Source organism: Nelumbo nucifera, chromosome 1 (assembly GCF_055504915.1).
Source record: "Nelumbo nucifera cultivar China Antique chromosome 1, China Antique-T2T, whole genome shotgun sequence".
Classification (NCBI taxonomy): domain Eukaryota; kingdom Viridiplantae; phylum Streptophyta; class Magnoliopsida; order Proteales; family Nelumbonaceae; genus Nelumbo; species Nelumbo nucifera.
Genome location: NC_142649.1, coordinates 49,328,430 through 49,340,442, shown reverse-complemented (window position 1 = coordinate 49,340,442; position 12,013 = coordinate 49,328,430). Strand labels below are relative to the sequence as shown.

General features: G+C 41.5%; 1 long non-coding RNA gene across 1 annotated transcript; it reads left to right on the top strand.

Annotated features, from left to right (window-relative positions):
* The first annotated feature begins 653 nt into the window (after positions 1-653).
* Positions 654-2,714, top strand: LOC104587506 (uncharacterized). Its single transcript, XR_733605.3, has 2 exons — positions 654-1,431; positions 1,872-2,714. It is a non-coding gene; the product is annotated as an uncharacterized LOC104587506 (long non-coding RNA).
* Positions 2,715-12,013: the final 9,299 nt, after the last annotated feature.

The following is a 12,013-nucleotide window of genomic DNA, read 5'->3' as shown; positions in this document are numbered from 1 at the left end:
CCACTTGGTCCGAACACATCTAAACCAATCAAACTTTTCTAATCACCCCAAAATACCAAAAAACCCCTACATATGAAATTCCAGCCCAAAACACCTCCATTTACCCTCAATCATACCAAGATTCTATTTCGAGGTTCCAAAATGACTAGATTACAAATATGCTTGATGTGGGCTCAGTTGGCTCAATCTGATTTTACCAATCATGACTACACAAAAACCCTACCCTAAGAAATTTCACCCAAAACTACCTTTATTTTCCCCTTCATCACACAAATATTTCATTTCGAGCCCCTAGATTAACCAAATTGAACCCTTTCCAGATCTGCCCAATCTAGGCCTAGTTGGGCCAATCTGACCCCTCAAATCAACCCAGAATGTCCAAAAACCCCGTCCCATGAAATTTCATTCAAAACTACCCTCATTTACCCTTCCATGTAAAAAGATTTTATTTCGGTCTTCAACACACAAGACCCATCTCAACCTTCCATTTTTTTACCCAAAAATCCCCACCATTGAACCAAAAACCCGGCCTAACCCCTTTATACCCGATTTGACCCAACTTTTTCAGAACTACCAAAATACCCCTAGATTTTCCTGAATTTACAAAACTACCCCTTATCCCTAATATAAAATTTAACCTATCTTTCTCATTAAGGAGGATCAACACTATTCACTATCTTTCTCCAATCGATCGATTGTTCTCCTCTTCCCCTGTTCAAACGAAACCAGCAGCAACGAACCCAAAGTTGATCTCCCACTTCCTCTCACCCTCTTTCCCCCTGTCTTCTTATTCCTTTTCCAACACTGAACTGCTGAAATCAAGTCGATGAGCAAATACTTCCTTTCTTCCCCATCCGCAAAAGAACAGAGAACGAGAGCGGTGGCGATTCATGGTGAACCAGAGCAGCGTGACTGAAACGACCACCGCTGCTGCAACTTCTAGTAGCAGCAGTAGTTTCTCGGCTTTGACCGATCATCCTTCCTCTTCCTCATGGCGGGTTTGAATGAGAGGCAGCGGCAAACCTTCCTTCCTTCAACTTCTACTTATATTCCAACCAAATCACCCCTCCTTGCTCCGATCATCGTTCCCCCTTTCTATGAAGAACAGAGCCCACAGTCATTAACGGAAGCATCATTTTCTACCAGACCTAGTAAAGGCTCCGTCGCTTTTGGCATTGCCTCTCATTTTTCCACCTTTTCTCAGTCGTTTCTTCTCTTGTTCCACTCTCGGAATTCGGTAGCAGACCGAGACCTCCCCTATTTGTGAGCTTGAGTCAGGCAAGTTGTAGTGGATAGCCCCAGCTTGCTCCAATTTAGAAGGTGGAAGCAGGATTCAATCGACCTCTATAATCTGATCTAAACCCCCGGAGCACATCGGACTCACTAGAACTTCCATCTGCAATATTAACCAATCAGCCAATACATCCTCAGGTAATGCGAACCCAGTCTTCTTGTTCCATCTCTATCAGAGACGATTACAGGTTGGGGAACAGATCGATGGAGTAGGTTCCACCGAACTCACCCCAGTAGATCTGGTCTTCAGCCCAATTTGACCTAGAATTTACTATGCTTCATGTGTTGTTAGAGTTAATGTTGATTAGGATATAATTGTTTAGTTCTGCACTACTTTGATTTTGGTTCTCAGATTGGTATAGGTTTCTTCAAATTTGATTATAGAGGCTTAATTTCAATTGTGACATTTTCTTGTCGTTTGTTATTTTATTTTATTTTTTTCTTTAAGTTAGTGATTTCTGAAATAATGGTTTCTAAACTAGCTTATACATGCTTGTTCATGATGAAGTATGCTTTGTTTAGTTTTATTTGATCCAATTGATGCTTTGAGAGTGCTAATGCATCAATATTTTCAATAGGGGAAATATGTGTTGATACTCGGGTTGGTCGAGGACAACAAAGTAATTTCACCCCTGAGCTCTGATGGTGGGCCGAGGGCTTTGAAGGATTCGAGGAAGAGGTGCTGAGACCGAGGACTGGAGGCCGAGGCTGATAGCTAAGGTGCTACAAGACAAATGATGTCAGAGGCCTCGGGTAAGAACCTAAGGCGGAGGCTCCATCGGTCAAGTCAATTTTAGGGTACAAAGAGGGGAATCAAGTAAAGACGAGGGCTCTGAGGAGTCTACTTGTAGATACTGACCCAAAGTGAGGACACTTAAGTTTTATAGTAGGACCAGATTTCAGGATCAGGATCCCTCACCTAGAGGGGAGTACCCCCTATTTATACTTGAGCTGCCTAGAGGTTGGTGGAGATGGATGCCTAAGATGAGAGCCGTATGAGGGTAGTCAGAGAGTTCTGTGGGGACGCGTGGGCGCTCCACGATTGGCTCCATACGAGGGGTGCAGTGTAGCCCCTACTATGACCAGTCACGTCCCTGGTTCTGGCGCTCGTGGGCTGGGCTGGGCCACCCTACATCAATATGCATGCGTTGGACACTTCTGCATATTTTTATTGCTTAGTTCTTGTTTGTCATTTAAATGCCTTCCTTCTATTAGATAACTATTGTTTGTTTAATTAATCATTTCGGTTTTGTATTAAGTGCCGATGAGTTTCATGTGGGCCCCACCTATTGGATCCGGGAGAGGGGTGCCTAACCCCTATCTAGACCGGTGTAGCTAGTGCCTGGGCTTAACTGAACATGATTTTTTATATTGATCTCAAAGGTCCCATCACCTCCAATTCTGTATTTGATGGGTGGTGACTCCATTTCCAGCCCAAGTGGCAAAGTGAGCCATTTTTCGATGCTCACACTCATCTTTCCTCATCTCACCCCTCTTCCAAGCTTACCCTTTCGCAAAAATTTATGTATGCTTGTTTTTTGTCTTTGTTATTTTATAGTTTCCAACCTCACAACAAAGAGAGGCAACTATTAGCACCCGATTTTTTCTTGGTCCTCTGTTTAAACCCCTAACTAACCTCGAACAACGTTCAACCTATTTTGGTTCTTCCAAAACCCCAAGAACCCAAGTCTTAACCCCTAAATCCTCAAAATCCACTGTTGATCTCACCTGACACCAAAATTACCAAAATGCCCCTTCCAAATTACAAAAATATCCCTTGACCAAATTATCGAGAACCCTCTTCCTCCAAATTACCAAAATACCCCTTAAACCAAACTCCTAAAATATCCCCACTCCGAATTACCAAAATACCCTCGACCAAATTTCCAAAATACCCTTTTTCTAAAATTCCTAAAGTACCCTTGACTAAGATATTCCCTATTCCAAATTACCACAATATCACTTGACCAAATTACCAAAAATGCCCCCTTCCAAATTACCAAAATGCCCCTTCTTCCAAATTTCTAGAGCTTACCTTGACCAAATAACCAAAATATCCTTCATCCCTAAATCCCTAAAATACCCTTTAACCAAAATTATCAAAATACCCGTTGGCCAAATTACCTAAATACACTCTAAACCTACCCCTTCAAACGCGAGGTTGCCAAATTACCTTTTAATCTCCAATTTACCAGGTTGCCCTCTTTTCCCAAATTACCAATTTACTCCCAAGCCTTAAATTACAAAATTACCCCTTTTGACCCAAATTTTCAAATCAGCCTACTCTCTAAATCCCAACTTACTAAAACCCCAATCCACTTTGAGTTTTCCTAAAAACCCCCTTCTTCCTATTACAAATATGAGCTCCTTTCCCAAGACAAGCAGGTTGAATGAGGTCGGATGAAAGAAGTTGGAAGAGGATGCGGTTAGAGAAGAAGGGGTAAGAGGAGAGGGTCCTAAGGGTTTTGAATGAGTGCGGGAGACCTGAAGTAACTCGGTGAGCTTTGAAAGGTTGCAGAGAAAGAGAGAGAGGGAGAGAGTTTAAGAGAGAGCTTGAGCAATAGAATAAAAACAGAGAGGGGTCCACCGGCTAGGAAGATTATAGAGAACGTGAGAGAAAACAAAAAGAAAAACGAGAGGAAGAATCCCTCGAACAGAGAAGACGAAAGAGAGCAAAAGCGGGTTCCCTAGAAAGAGAAAGAGAGTGCAAGAGGAGAAGAGATGGCAATGAGAGAAGGTTTTGTCGAAGAACAAAAAAAAGGAGTAGGGAAGATGGGCTGAAAACAATCCTTAACAAGACAAAGAACATAGTTTGGAGCTTTAATCTCGTATTTTCTCAACAAGCTTCAGAAGGACGTCCTAGTGTTTGAAGCATTCAACAGCGAAGTGTCCCTGATTCACACCATCTTTTATTTTTCTTCCATCAATGGTTCAGGCCCTATTGTTTTCGTTTTCTTGTTCGAAATTTAGTTGAAACATTGCTATCTAAAATCCATTTTTCCACAGAGATTAGATTCCTATAGCTTACTATAGCATTGTTATTTCATCCAAGGTCACAAGAGGTAGAAAGCGATTACCTCATATCCCTGAGTCCCTAGTTTTGCTTCAGTTATGTGTCTATTTGTTTCTTTACTTTTCTTTGCCTGCCTTACATTCAAGTTAGAATATGAGAAACTACACATTCTCTAGTAGTCTGAGAGGTTTGTGCTTCCCCTCACGTCAAGCCATTCAACTAAGTCTGAAGGTGGGGGCTTTGATAGAAAAGGGGCAAGGGAGTAATCTTTCACCCTTTAGCTCAAACCCCTGCATCCAAAAGGGGATTGGTCTAGAAGTATGGAGGGGAGCATCCTTTGGAACTGCTGGATGATCCGAGTCTCCAATTCAGATTTAAATTAAGAAAGGGATTTTGCATTCACACTGATAAGAGAGAGGGGTGCCTAACCTCTTCCCTCTCCCTCTCTCTTAACTTACCTAGCTAGCCTTGTCTAGGACAAATGGAGTGGAGTCACTATTAATTTCAAATTTATTTATGAAATATAAATTAGGGAAGCCCATCACTCCCAACTATGTATTTTGATGGGTGGTGACTCCATTTGCTCGGTCACGAGGTGAACAACCAGATTTTTTTTTTCCAACGTTCACAGTTGTGAATCGTAGAAATCATAAGATTTATGAATTAAATCATAGGATTCAAACAAAAATCATAGGATTTTTGTTGAAAAGGATTTGGACATAAGATTCGAATTGAAACCATTGGGATTCATGAATCAAATCGAGAATCGTATCGTAAATCGTAAGATTTTGACAACAGTGATCCCTGCCACTACCACTATTCCATCTACTGAACCTGCAATAGTTACCTCTATTGGACCTTTGTCACCCTCACCTCAACCTGCCCATCCTCCTATATATTGTGCAATCAATTCTCCTTAGAACTCACCCAATGAAAACCTGCTCCTAGTCTGGCATATTTTGGCCTAAGGCCTACTCGACCCATTATCCTATTCCCATGGTATAGTCTTACCTTGTATAGACTAACTCTACGAGTATATAAATACCCTTGATACCCTTGTATAGTATTTTTGTATTGGGTAAATTTCTTAAACTACCCTTATTGTTTGTGAAATTGACTAAGTATACCCTTACTGTTTGACTATTGTCTAACACTACCCCTACTGTTTCTGACAATTGACTAGCTCTACCTCTACCATTAGCATCCGTTAGCGCACCATCACAATCTGTGCACATGTGACCACGTGACCTATAAATTTTTTAAAACCCAATATTACCCTCGTCCCCTTCATCTCAACACTGGCATTGTTTAGAAAACCTTCTTTGGTCGTTGAGGTTCTCAGACCTCCCCCTCCCCCTTCGGTCTCTGTCCGGTCTCTCTCTCTCTCCCATCATCAAAATGGTGGCATAAAAATGATGTTCAGGCCACCCTCCCATCATTTCAAACTTCCATCGGACAATTACTCAAACTCAATGGTGGGGAATTCCCTAGGAACGTTCTGGCTGGTCCCCTCGCTACGACGTCCATGAGGCCTAGGAGGTGGGTTGAAAAGGATTTCATACAATAAAAATAAAACAGAAGCTAAATCCCAACTTCAGACTCCAAATCAGGGGAAAACCATGAAAAGGAGAAAAAAGAACTCCATTTCTTTCATCCGCATTTATGTCCAACCTCCTCCTTCATCTGCTAATTCGAACAAAAGAGCAAACAGAATACAAAATACAATCTATATTGTAGAGGCTTAAACCAAAGCGACCAATGTGGACTAAAGAACCAAAAAGATACCTTCATAAGATAAGTAAGAAATGCCAAAGAAGAAAAAACATCACTATCAAAACAAACTTGAAACACAAACAAAAGCAAAGCAAAAGAGTTGAGCTAGGATGATTAACCATAGAGCAACATTGACGAACCAGATTAGAAAGAGTGAAACAGAAGTGCAAGGCAAGAGGATGGATGAAAAATCCACCATACTTGAAGAAATGGCGCTTTAACAGAGGGAAAAGTAAAGGGACGAAGAAAATTTGGAAGTTCAAAGAAGATCTGAAGAACAAATTCTATAGTTGTAGGGAAGAAGTTCTTAGTGATTCAAAGAAGATTTTTTTTTTCAAGTAGAAAACTTAGAAGCTCTTTTTTAATTTCATTTTTTTTTATCTTTTGCTTTCTTCTTCTTCGGTTGTAGAGAGAGAGAGATAGATAGAGAGAGAGGGAGAGAGAGAGGGTAGGAGATGGTAGTGGGTGTTGGGTAAGCTAAAATATTCGCGGTAGGTGCCACTCGAAGCAAGACATTGCAAAAGCCTCCAAAACCCTCCCCTATTTGCCTTGTTAGTTCGGATTGACACACCACCGCCATTGTTGCAACTTCCAATAGCAACATACCTTCCTTTCACCCTCTTCCTTTCCCTCTCTTTCTCCCCATCGAACTAAAACATTGACCAAAAACTTCATTGTTCACCTTCATCTCCTTCAACCTAAAAAATCGAGCAACCTAGCAATGGCTTCTTCTCCCCCAAACTCCTCTTTCCATCTTCTTCTCACATTCTCTCTCTCCTCCCCTCTCTTCTCGGTTCTCTTTCTCTCCTAATGAACTAATACCCGAGAATATACACTGTTCCCCTCCTACCTTATGACATAGTGAGCCAACGGCAGTGAATGTTAGACAGTGTATGCCCTTAGCTCCAATCAGATTGAGGTACAAATATATTTATTGTAAATGAATAAAAGTACATTGTTGTTTCATGTTGAGATTGGTATGTTTCTGTGAAATTACCCCTTAAATTGGACACTTATGAGACTCGTGTTAGTTTAGAATGTTCTTAGCCATTGGATAGACTTGGGGAATTAATCCTGTCAAGGCTAAAATTGATGTGCTGCCAAAGAATGTTCTTAACCTCTCAGCTTTCTCTCTTCTCCTCTTGTCGCCCAAGAAACCCCCTAGTTCGATCATAGTATTTGGGACTGATATTGATTAGTTATTTCTCCCATTTTTGCAAGAAAAATACAAAGAAAAATCGTGCTCACCTCCCCTATTCAATCCAAAGAGTTTGATTGCAGTTTTGTTGAAAACAATATTGCTGAACTAGCTTCACTCCCAGCTGTGCCATTTTTCAGTGGAAGCTAGTTTTGGGATTTGATTTGGGTGTAAACTACCTTGGGAGCTACATTTGTGAAATTTGTATCAGGTATACATCTCCCTCTTGTTTGGTTTCAAATCTAGTCTAGTTTTAGTGTAAGATCGATCCTAGGAAAATGCACTTTTTCTAAAATAGGGAATGCGATTCCAAGAAGGTTGAAGAAAATGTTTAAAATTTCACCTAGCCATCTAGTATAGCTCGGCCATCCATATGATGAATTCTCACCTTCCTTCAGTGAAACCTCTTCCCTTCAATCTCTTCCCATTTTTTCTCTCTCACATTATCTCCTTTTATATTCCTCATTCCCATTGCTCTCTCTCTCTCCCTCTCTCTCTCTCTCTGGGCTAAAATAAGATCCCCGGCCACTGTTCATTGTGTTCTTAACAAAAATAGAGGAATCACTGCGACAATACTCTCATTTTATTTGTTAGATAGTGTATGCCCTTAGATCCAATCAGAATGATGTACATTATGACATTTATTGTAAATGAATAAAGTACATATTTGATTCATGTTATTGTGGTGTGTTACTGTGTAATGCCCTTGCATTGGATGACAACAAACTGAAAGGACCAAACTATGCTGACTGGTACCGTAACCTTATGCTGGTCCTAACTTCTGAAAATTTGGACAAGTTGGATAAAAGCCCTGCCCCGGAGCGTCCGAGAGATAGGGGTTCTGAGGCCCGCAGGAGGGACTACCAAGAATGGGAAGAGAAAAATTCCCTTGCCCGTTGTTACATCATTGCCTCCCAGGACAATGCGATATAGAGGTAGTTCGATCAGATCGAACTGGCCAAGGACATATTGGACAGTCTAAAGACAATGTATGAAGAGTAGAACCGTTCTACTTGCCAAAAGGTCTTGAAACAGTTCATGGCCACATAAATGTCCAAGGGCCAACAGGTTCATGACCATTGTCTTCGGATGATGGGTTATATCAATGAACTTGAGGCTCTTGGATCCGGGTTGGACCATGTGACCAAGGTAGACGCCATCCTGAACTCTTTGCCTCCTTCCTCAATCCATTCATCATGAACTACAACATGAACAAGCTGAATGTCAGCATTCAGTAACTCAGCAATATGTTGTAGAGGGCTGAGGAACTGATAAAGAAGGATGAGCCCCTTGCAATGCTTGTTGAAGCTAGCAAAATGGGCAAGAGTAAAGAGGAAGGCAAAGAAAAGGCCCTAGAAGAAGGCCACCAAGCCCAAAAAGCAGAAGGACAGAGCATCAGATGTTTACCACTTCTGCAAACAGACCGGCCACTGGAAGAGGAACTGTCCTCAATACCTGGAATCCAAGAAAGTTAATTTCGAATCCTGTGTCATAGAAACTGATTTGTTGGTAACTTCTGCTTCCTGGTGTATTGACTCTGGGGCTTCAACTCATGCGTGTAACTCACTGCAGGGGTTCAGGATAAGCAGAAGACTGAGTGATGGAGAAATAACTCCTTGCTTGGGGACTTCTGCAAGTGTTGCAGTTGCGACCATAGGAACCGTAGAGTTAATTTTCAGAGAAGGAACTATTGTACTAAAATATTGTCTTTATGTACAAAATTTGAGAAGAAATTTGATTTTTGTTTCAAAATTGTGTACGGATGGATATTCTATTCTTTTTGGTAATACGATTACTGTTAAAAGAAATAACAAATTCATCGCATACGGAGAACTTGAGAATGATCTCTATGTTCTCCATCCTTCTTTGGAAACTAACATAGCCAAAATTACGTCGGTTGATATCCCCAATAAAAGAACCCATGATACAGTTAATCCCACGTGCCTATGGCATTACCGACTTAGTCATATCAACATTGACCGTATCACAAGGTTGGTAAAGGATGGTTCTTTGGATTTTTAACTATAGAAGATCTTCCCACTTGTGAACCTTACCTTTAGGGTAAGATGATGAAACGACCATTTAACAATAAGCCTGAAAGATGTACATGCACGCTTGACCTTATACATACTGATGTATGTGGTCCCCTGAATGTTAGGACACGTAACCGGCACGTTTATTTTATAACATTCACCGATGATTATTCTCGGTACGGTTACGTATACCTAATGAGACATAAGTCTGAATCCTTTGAAAAGTTCAAGGAGTTCAGACAAGAGGTCGAGAAACAGTTAGGGAGAGAAATTAAGACCCTTCGATCGGATCGAGGTGGCAAGTATCACTCTGGTGAATTCAGGGACTACTTAAAGGTCAACAGGATAGTATCACAGTTAGCTCCTCCTGCTACATCACAACTTAACAGTGTTTCAGAGAGGAGGAATATGACCTTATTGGATATGGTCCGGTCACTTCTCGTGCACTCAGAGTTACCCACATCCTTTTGGGGTTACACATTGGAGACTGCGATATACGTGCTGAACCGGGCTCCAACCAAATCGGTTCCGAATACTCCATATGAACTTTGGATTGGAAAGAAACCAAGTGCTAAACACTTGAAGATTTGGGGTTGTCCGACACACGTTAAAAGAACGAGTGCGGACAAATTGGAATCCAAGACCAGCCGTTGCCTATTCGTAGGCTACCCCAAGGACTCTGTGTGCTACCCATTCTATGACCCTGGAGAACAGAAGGTGTTCTGTAGTCGAAATGACCATTTTTTGGAGGATGATTACATCCTGAACAATCATCGTCAAAAAATTGTTCTTGATGAGGAGAGCTCAGGAGTAGTGGGAGGTTCCACAAGTTCCAGGTAATGACCAACCTAGAAGATCTACCCAAGTTTCCATTCCTCCAGTCCGTTTCGGCTATGACCAGGATAGTTACCTGGTGGAAGCTATGACTTGTGAGGAGGATCCCGTGACTTATACGGAAGCTATGTTGGACATAGATTCCATGAAGTGGGTAGATGCCATGAGAGCTATGATGGACTCAATGGAGACCAATGGAGTTTGAACTCTAGTAGATCCGCCCCCCAGGGTAAAAGCAATTGGATGCAAATGGATCTATAAGAGGAAGAAGGGCCCCGATGGTAAGGTTGAGACCTACAAGGCTCGTCTGGTGGCGAAAGGGTATACTCAGAAAGAGGGCATCGATTATGAGGAAACCTTTTCGCCTGTGGCCATGCTTAAATCCATTAGGATTCTGCTAGCTGTAGCAGCATACCATGACTACGAGATTTGGAAAATGGATGTCAAAACTGCGTTCCTGAATGGAGATCTTATTAAAGATATCTATATGCAGCAACCGCAAGGTTTCATAGCTACGGGTCAGGAATACATGGTATGTAAATTAAATAGAACCATATATAGACTTAAGCAAGCTTCTAGGAGTTGGAACATTCGGTTTGACTCTACTATCAAAAAGTTTGATTTTGAGCAGAATCTGGATGAACCCTGTGTTTACAGGAAATCCAATGGGGATAAGGTTACATTCTTCGTTCTGTATGTAGATGACATTCTACTCATTGGGAATGATGTAGGAATGTTGACTACGGTGAAAGTATGGCTTTCACAGTAATTTTCCATGAAAGATCTTGGAGATGCCTCCTATATACTGGGTCTTCGTCTCTATAGAGATAGATCGATGAGGATAATATGATTATCTCAATCTGCTAATATTGACAACATAGTCAAAAGATACAATATGGAGAACTCCAAGAAAGGAAATGTTCCTTTCAAGCACGGAGTCACTCTCTCCAAGGGGATGTCTCCCAAGACTCCGGAGGAGATTGAGAGCATGAAAGACGTTCCCTATGCCTCAGCTGTAGGGAGCATCATGTATGCCATGTTGTGCACTCGTCCTGACATTGCTCAGGCTGTGAGTGTGGTAAGCAAATTCTAGGCCAACCTAGGGCAGGAGCACTAGGCTATTGTGAAAAATATATTTAAGTACCTTTGAAGGACAAAAGAGTTTTGTTTGGTATTCGATGGTAGCTCACTACAGATCCGGGGGTATACTGATACTGACTTTTAGTCAGATCCAGATGTTAGAAAGTCTACATCTGGTTATGTTTTCTCGATAGGATCGTGTGCTGTTTGCTGGAAAAGTAGCAAACAGGGGTCCACAGAAGATTCCACAACCGAAGCCGAATACATTGCCGCAAGTGCGGCTGCCAAAGATGCCATATGGATGAAGAAGTTCATTCATGAATTAGGAGTAGTTCCATTCGGCATATCACCCATTCCATTGTTGTGTGACAACAATGGAATTATCGCTCAGGCTAAGGAGCCACGAGCCCACTCGAAGTTGAAGCACATCGAGAGGAAGTACCATGTATTGCGGGAGATAATTGGAAGAGGGGATGCCCTAATTCAGAAGGTAGCATTAGCGGAAAATGTAGCAGACCCATTGACTAAGCCACAAAAAACATAAAGTGTTTGAGAAACAAATGGAAAGTATGAGACTCCGACTTATACCAGATTGGACCTAAGTGCAAGTGGGAGATGTTAGATAGTGTATGCCCTTAGCTCCAATCAAAATGATGTACATTATGACATTTATTGTAAATGAATAAAGTACATATTCGATTCATGTCATTGTGTTGTGTTTCTGTTTAATACCCTTACATTGGACACATATAAGACTCGTGTTAGTTTAGAATGTTCACAACCGTTGGA